This window comes from Phoca vitulina, unplaced genomic scaffold, assembly GCF_004348235.1.
Source record: "Phoca vitulina isolate PV1807 unplaced genomic scaffold, GSC_HSeal_1.0 scaffold19, whole genome shotgun sequence".
Lineage (NCBI taxonomy): Eukaryota > Metazoa > Chordata > Mammalia > Carnivora > Phocidae > Phoca > Phoca vitulina.
In genome coordinates, this window is record NW_022589722.1 from 16,384,427 (window position 1) to 16,390,426 (window position 6,000).

The window sequence follows — 6,000 nt, forward strand, 5'->3', positions numbered from 1 at the left end:
TACTCACTTCTGAATGGGAAATATCCAGTCTCGTTAAACTCGAGGCAAAGTTAGCCGTTGTTTGCCACAATGCGAAGGCAAACTCTAAAAATTCACAAAAACACACACAATTTTGCCGAAGCTAGGAAAGGGCAAAGCGGGGATTGGGCAAAATCTCATTACATCTGCTCTAATCGCTTAGCAACACAAAGCCGGGGCTTGTGCGAGGAAGGGAAGCCTTTCATAACGCTCTGACAGGCCGCATTCAGCCAGCATTAGTCAGCTCCATAAATCACCGCTGCCCATTGGCTGCGCCGCGGGCTTTGCAGCGGCCCTGGGCTGTCAGCGAAATACAAAATGTAGACCCCAGCGGCTAGCAATCGCGGCCTCTCCCCCGTCCTAGCCCCCACCTCACTTTCTTTTTCTTTCTTTCTCTCTCTCTCTCTCTCTCTCTTTTTTTTTTTTTTTTGGAGTGGGCTACTGGAGAAGAAAACTGCCCTGACTTTATTGACTGAGAAATCTTACCTATTCAAAAAATGGCCCGGAGACCACCGAGTTAAGACTGTAGACGCGCCTGAAATTGACGAGGAGGAGCGGGCAGTGCACGAGAGAAAGAAAAAAGCGGACCTGCCGCTGGCTGCCGAACTATGATCAAAGGCTGAGCTGGGGCTGCTGGGACGCACATTGCACCTCCCTGACAAAGCCTTTTAAAATTTTTAAATTGGGAGTAGGAGCGTGTGTCTGGAGAGAAACCTAGCTCAAGTTCACATCAGGCAGGCCCACCAAGGAAGAGAGAAGAAGCCGGTCTGCTCTCTGCAAAGAGCAAGCAACCAAGGAATAGGACTGAGATGTAATAGGAAGGAGGGAGTGGCATGTGCATTCCCACCTGGCTCTTCTTGCAGAGCTGGGGCTGTTGGAACACGGAAACAACAGCAGTTCAATTCCTTCCCAGCTTGAGTGTTCTTGTTTGTAACATGGGGTTGATGGTACCCACCGCAGCAAGAGGAGAAAATATAAAGCAGTTAGCGCCGGATTGTGGGGAAGGTTACAAGCTCTGTGTAAATGTGAGTGCCTGTAGTTGTTATTCTTGACTTCCAGTCCTGCCTCTCATTTTCACAGGATTGGTTCGCTGATGCATCTAAATCACAGCCTAGATTTGAGGCTGACCCGCAAACCACATAGAAAGAAGTCTGGCAGTAGATGTGGAGTTAAGGTAGGCTTTACTGGGAAGGTCAGCTCACCTTACTTCAAATGCCACCTCCTCCAAGAAATTTCCCTGAACACTCTAACTAAAGCAGCTTTCCCCTGGCCACTCATACTCTCTATCCATTCTGCTGTTTCTCCTTCCCAGCATTAACTACTATGTGAAAAAACTAATCTTTGTTTATATGTTTGCTCTCAACTGCCCCCTGTTAGATGGTAAACTCCAGGAGGACAGGGACTGTACTGGTCTTGTGCTCTGGCATCTCCACAGCCCCTTGGGGACATAGGTATTTGCTGACTGAATGGATGGTCTGCCCTGTTGGATGGAGAGCAGTGCTGCTTATCTTCCTTTCCTCCTCCAAACCCACCTTCTCTGCTCTGCTTTGTGTTTCAGGAGGCTGGTTGTCATGGACTTCATCACTAGAGCTCCCTGGTCTTCTGGCTTTCTGTTGGATTTGGCCAGTAGGAGGCACCAATAGGAGATTGAGAGGTAGTAGGGGAGGTAGGTTGGGTCCTTTAGATCCTTGCTCCTCACTGCTTGGACTCAGTTGCTTTGGCAATGGCTCTGCTCCTTGGTCTAGGAGCCACAGCTCTTGTCAGGAGGCCTCTCTCCCACAACAACAGATTGTGCTGAGACGTAGTAACAGCTTCTTCCCCTTGCTCCTTCAGGCACAGAGGAGGTAATGGCTCCCCCTTGTTAGTAGTCTCAGGGTGCTGCACCATTTTCTTCCCTTAGCCCCACCCACATCTCCTCTCCCCATTAAACTCTTTTCATTTACCCTTTCAAGTGTGCCATCTGGTTCTGTTGACCTTGGCTGGTGCATGGGCTATTCTCCCACAGGATCTCAGGCATGTATTAGTTTTGTGTAAGATTTCCAGGGACTCATAGGGCTATCAGTAGGAAACTAATTAGGGCAGAGGTGAACTTAGTTCTGTTCTAAACCTAACTTTGGAAAAATCACTTCATCTTTTTGAGCTAGGAATGACTTACTCCAACATTCGCAAAAGAAGTCATTTATAGTGTTCTCTTCTGGAAAATGAGGATAATACCTTCCCTTGATAAGCAGAAAATGAAAGGGCTTTAGAGTTGTCAATGCAAGAAATATAGTGCAAGAGATAACTGCTTCTCATGATCTTCCTGAACCACGTAGAAAGGTGGTGCTGGAGGCTTTGGCACTAAGATAAACAAAGACCGTGCCTTGGTGGGGAAGCCACTCATTCATTCATGCAGCCATTTATGTGCTCATTTAGAAAGGGAGGAACAAATTATTAAGTTTAGTCAACATTTCTAGGACTTAATTGTCTTCATTTATATCTTCTAGAGTGAGCTCTCCGAGAAGCTTGTTTTATTGCAACCTCTTTTTAAAACACTATGGATGTGTCTCTGATATATTGAATGCCCTAAACCCTATTTTCCTTTTCCAATTGTTGAGAAGTCTCTGAACTTTTTTCTCTCTGTTTCTACTCCTGGGCCGAGAAATGATCCGTTTTCGGATTCCCCCGAAAACTCCAGGTTATCAGAGTCAAAGGTTGGGAGGCACGTGGATTCGCTGACACTAACGTTCTCTGCCTGAGGCGCATGCAAAGGGATGGGCTCTAAGGCAGGTCGAAGTTATATTCCTTCTTCCTTTGTATGCAAGATTAGGTTGTTACAAAAGAGGGTGTGTAGGTTAATGGCAGGAAGCAAGTTGCTGCGCCGAGCGCGGGCCCCGAGCGCGTGTCAGGTTTAATGATTTATTCAAGCTGCAGCGCATCCGAGCGTTGATTGGCTGCAGGCATGCGTCCGCTGTCAGCTGCGCGCGCCGCCCTCGCCCCGCTACCTGACTGCGGGTGGGGGGGGGGCGGGTGGCTGGGGGCTGGAGGGGAGAGGGGGCGTGGGCGCCGCCGGAGCCCAGAGGTGTGAGAGGGGAATAAGAGGCAGGAGGTGGGCGAGAGGGGAAGAGAGAGATGGAGGAAGGGAGAGAGATCGGAAAGGGAGAGAACAAGGGGAAGAGAGATGGAAGATAGAGGAAGAGAGGGGAGAAGGGGGGAGGCAGAAGAGAGGAGGAAGAAAAACTCCAAAATAAAGTCGGGGGTAGAGAGGGGAGGAGAGAGGGAGAGGTGGAGAGAGAAGAGGAGAAAAGCAGAGGGAGAAAGAGACAAAGAAGGAGAGGAGAGAAGAATGAATGGGAGAATAGAGAGAGGTTGGAGAGGGGAGTGGGACGCGCTCCCAGAACGCCCCACGTGCGCCCCCCCTCCAGGCAGCCTGCAGGCGGCCGCTCACAAAGCCGCCTTTGATGCGCTGGCTACCAGGGCTATTTTGGGAATGAGATGGGGGGAAAAGGCGCCAACCCACACTCCTTGAAGGGAGTCACTTTCTGCAAAGTACGCTGGAGAGGACTGGGCCCTGGTCCGGGCAGTCAGGGCAGGAAGTGGATGCCGGGGACAAAAGCTCGGCACCTGCCAAAAGCAAGAGCTCTTGGAGAGCACCTCCCCCTTTCCCCCCCTCCTCGCGCCCTGTTCCCTTGCGGGCTGGCCGGGAGGCTGCGCCGCTGCTCTCGGGCGCTCCCCAGCCCTGCCGCCCGCAGACACCGCTGCCGCCGCTCAGCCCACCCTCCCAGAGCCTCCGTGCCCGGATCACTCTGCCTGCCTTTCTTTGGGTCTTTCCCCGTCTTTGAGTCACTTTCTCCTTTTCCTCTCTCACTTCCCTTTCTCCCTTTATTTTTTCCTTCCCCTCGCCTTTCTGCACTCATTTACTCTCTCCCCTTTTTCCCATCATTATTTACGGTTAGCAACAACACCCAAACACTTCTAGATTGGAGCCCTACTCCAGTCAATGGGCCCTTTGGAAGGAGGGAATGGAGTGAGGAGAAAGAGCAGAAGAAAAATATTTGGGTGGAATGGGAGTGTAGCATTTGAAAATCAAATGAGAAAACCAGCCCACTGTGTGCATTTTCCTGGATAAAGTTGTTCAGCCTAGAGTTGGCCATCAGAGTGGCTGCTGGTGCTGGGGAGTTGGAAATTCTATCAGTAATCACCCCTCTCCCAAGACCAAGACAGAAGTAAAGCTGGCTTCCCCCTCACCCCCAGCCCTCTCCTCCCACCTCCAGTACACTCAGCCCTGGCCTCCCCCAGCTATCGCTCTTTACTAGGAAAAACAGTCTGTCCCCATTGTCCAGGTGCCAGCAGGGCCTTTGGCAAAAGGGAGGCCGGCCAGCCCTCTGATCAAACTCAAAGGTTAGTTAAAAGACAAAAACAGCTGAAAGTCTTCATGAATAATGCCGGGCCAGCCCCCCCCCCCCCCCCCCCCCAGCTCAGTGTAGTGCAAGCCCTGCTCAATGCCCTACCACTTTGTTATGCTGCTCGCCTAAGTCAGAATTTCACAGAAAGCCGGAGAAGAAAAGCTCCCACAATTAGGGGTTGCCTGTCAGAAAACATTAACGCCTTCCTCTCCCAGCCTGTCAGGCCTGCTGCAGATACAAACCGCCATGGCGAATTGGCCCTCCACCCCGTGAAGCACCCGCCAGCCAAAGGAGCAGAGATTTGAAAGCCAAAGGAGATGGATCCTGCCTAAGTGTGGTTTCTGCCGTGTCAGGGTGTGCAAAAATAACCCTAGCTTCTTCTTTCTAAGAGTCAGCACAAGATGCCTGGGAGAGATCATACAAGATAGTCCTGTGGATGGGCACATGGACAGCACTCCCAAACCAGGGCAGTGTAGGAGGCCTGTTTCTTGCAGTGGCCATGGTTAAAAATCTACACACATGACCACCCCCTCATCTCTTCTGATTGAGCATTTTCCAAGTGCCAGGCATCTTATTTTGTTAATAATCAGAGCAATCCGATAAGGTGTTGTATTATCACTTTTACCTTATAGATGGAAAAAAATGAGGGGCTCAGAAAAACTATATGACTTCTCCATGCCCATACAGCTTGGTAGTGGCAAGTCAGGATTCAAATTCAGTTTTGCCTGACTCCAAATTCCATGTTCTTTCAACCATAATCTAGCCCATAGTTTTTCCAAGAAGATCCAGAGACCAACTTGGTCCACTTCTGAAAACACAACTGACATGTGAGATGTTCTTCACCATCTTTCTTATATTACCAAGAATATTTCCTGCTTCTAGAACAGCATCTGGCCCATGCTTGACACTCAAAAACTTGTGGAAGGAAAGAAAGAAGGAAGAAAGGAGGGATTCCTTAGAATGGTCCTTTTGATTTTCTTTGACCATAATTTTGTTCCAGAAGATATTCGATTTTGGGGTCAAGAAATCTGATTGGGATTCTCCATGTACCATCAATTAACTAGGGAGTTGAATCTTTGTTTCCTTATCTGCATAAATGGAAATAATAATGTGTAAAAGGAAATGTGCCTAGCATGGTATCTAGCGCATAGTATATTACTCAATTCACTTGAAGGGCACCAGGGAGGGGCAGTTGGTTAAGCGACTGACTCTTGATTTCAGTTCAGGTCATGATCTCAGGGTCGTGGGATCGAGCCCCATGTTGAGCCTCACGTCAGGCTCTGCCCTGGATGGAGACTGCTTAAGATTCTCTCCTTTACCCTCTGCCCCTCCCCACCTCTCTGAAAAAAGAAAAAGAAAAAAGAAAGAAAAAGAAAATTCACTTGGAAATTAAATAGTATAGAGTCTTTTATTTTTGTGTACCAGGAAAATATATGCCACACATGCAATTACATCCATGAAACAATGAAACAAAAATGATCCATGGATGCAATGATGACTGTAGCTAAGTCTTCAGGCAATTTTGTATTCTGTTGTTCTGTGTTCATAGCCCAAGGATGGTATGAGCTAAAGCAGAATCTCTGCGGGTGGGTCTTAG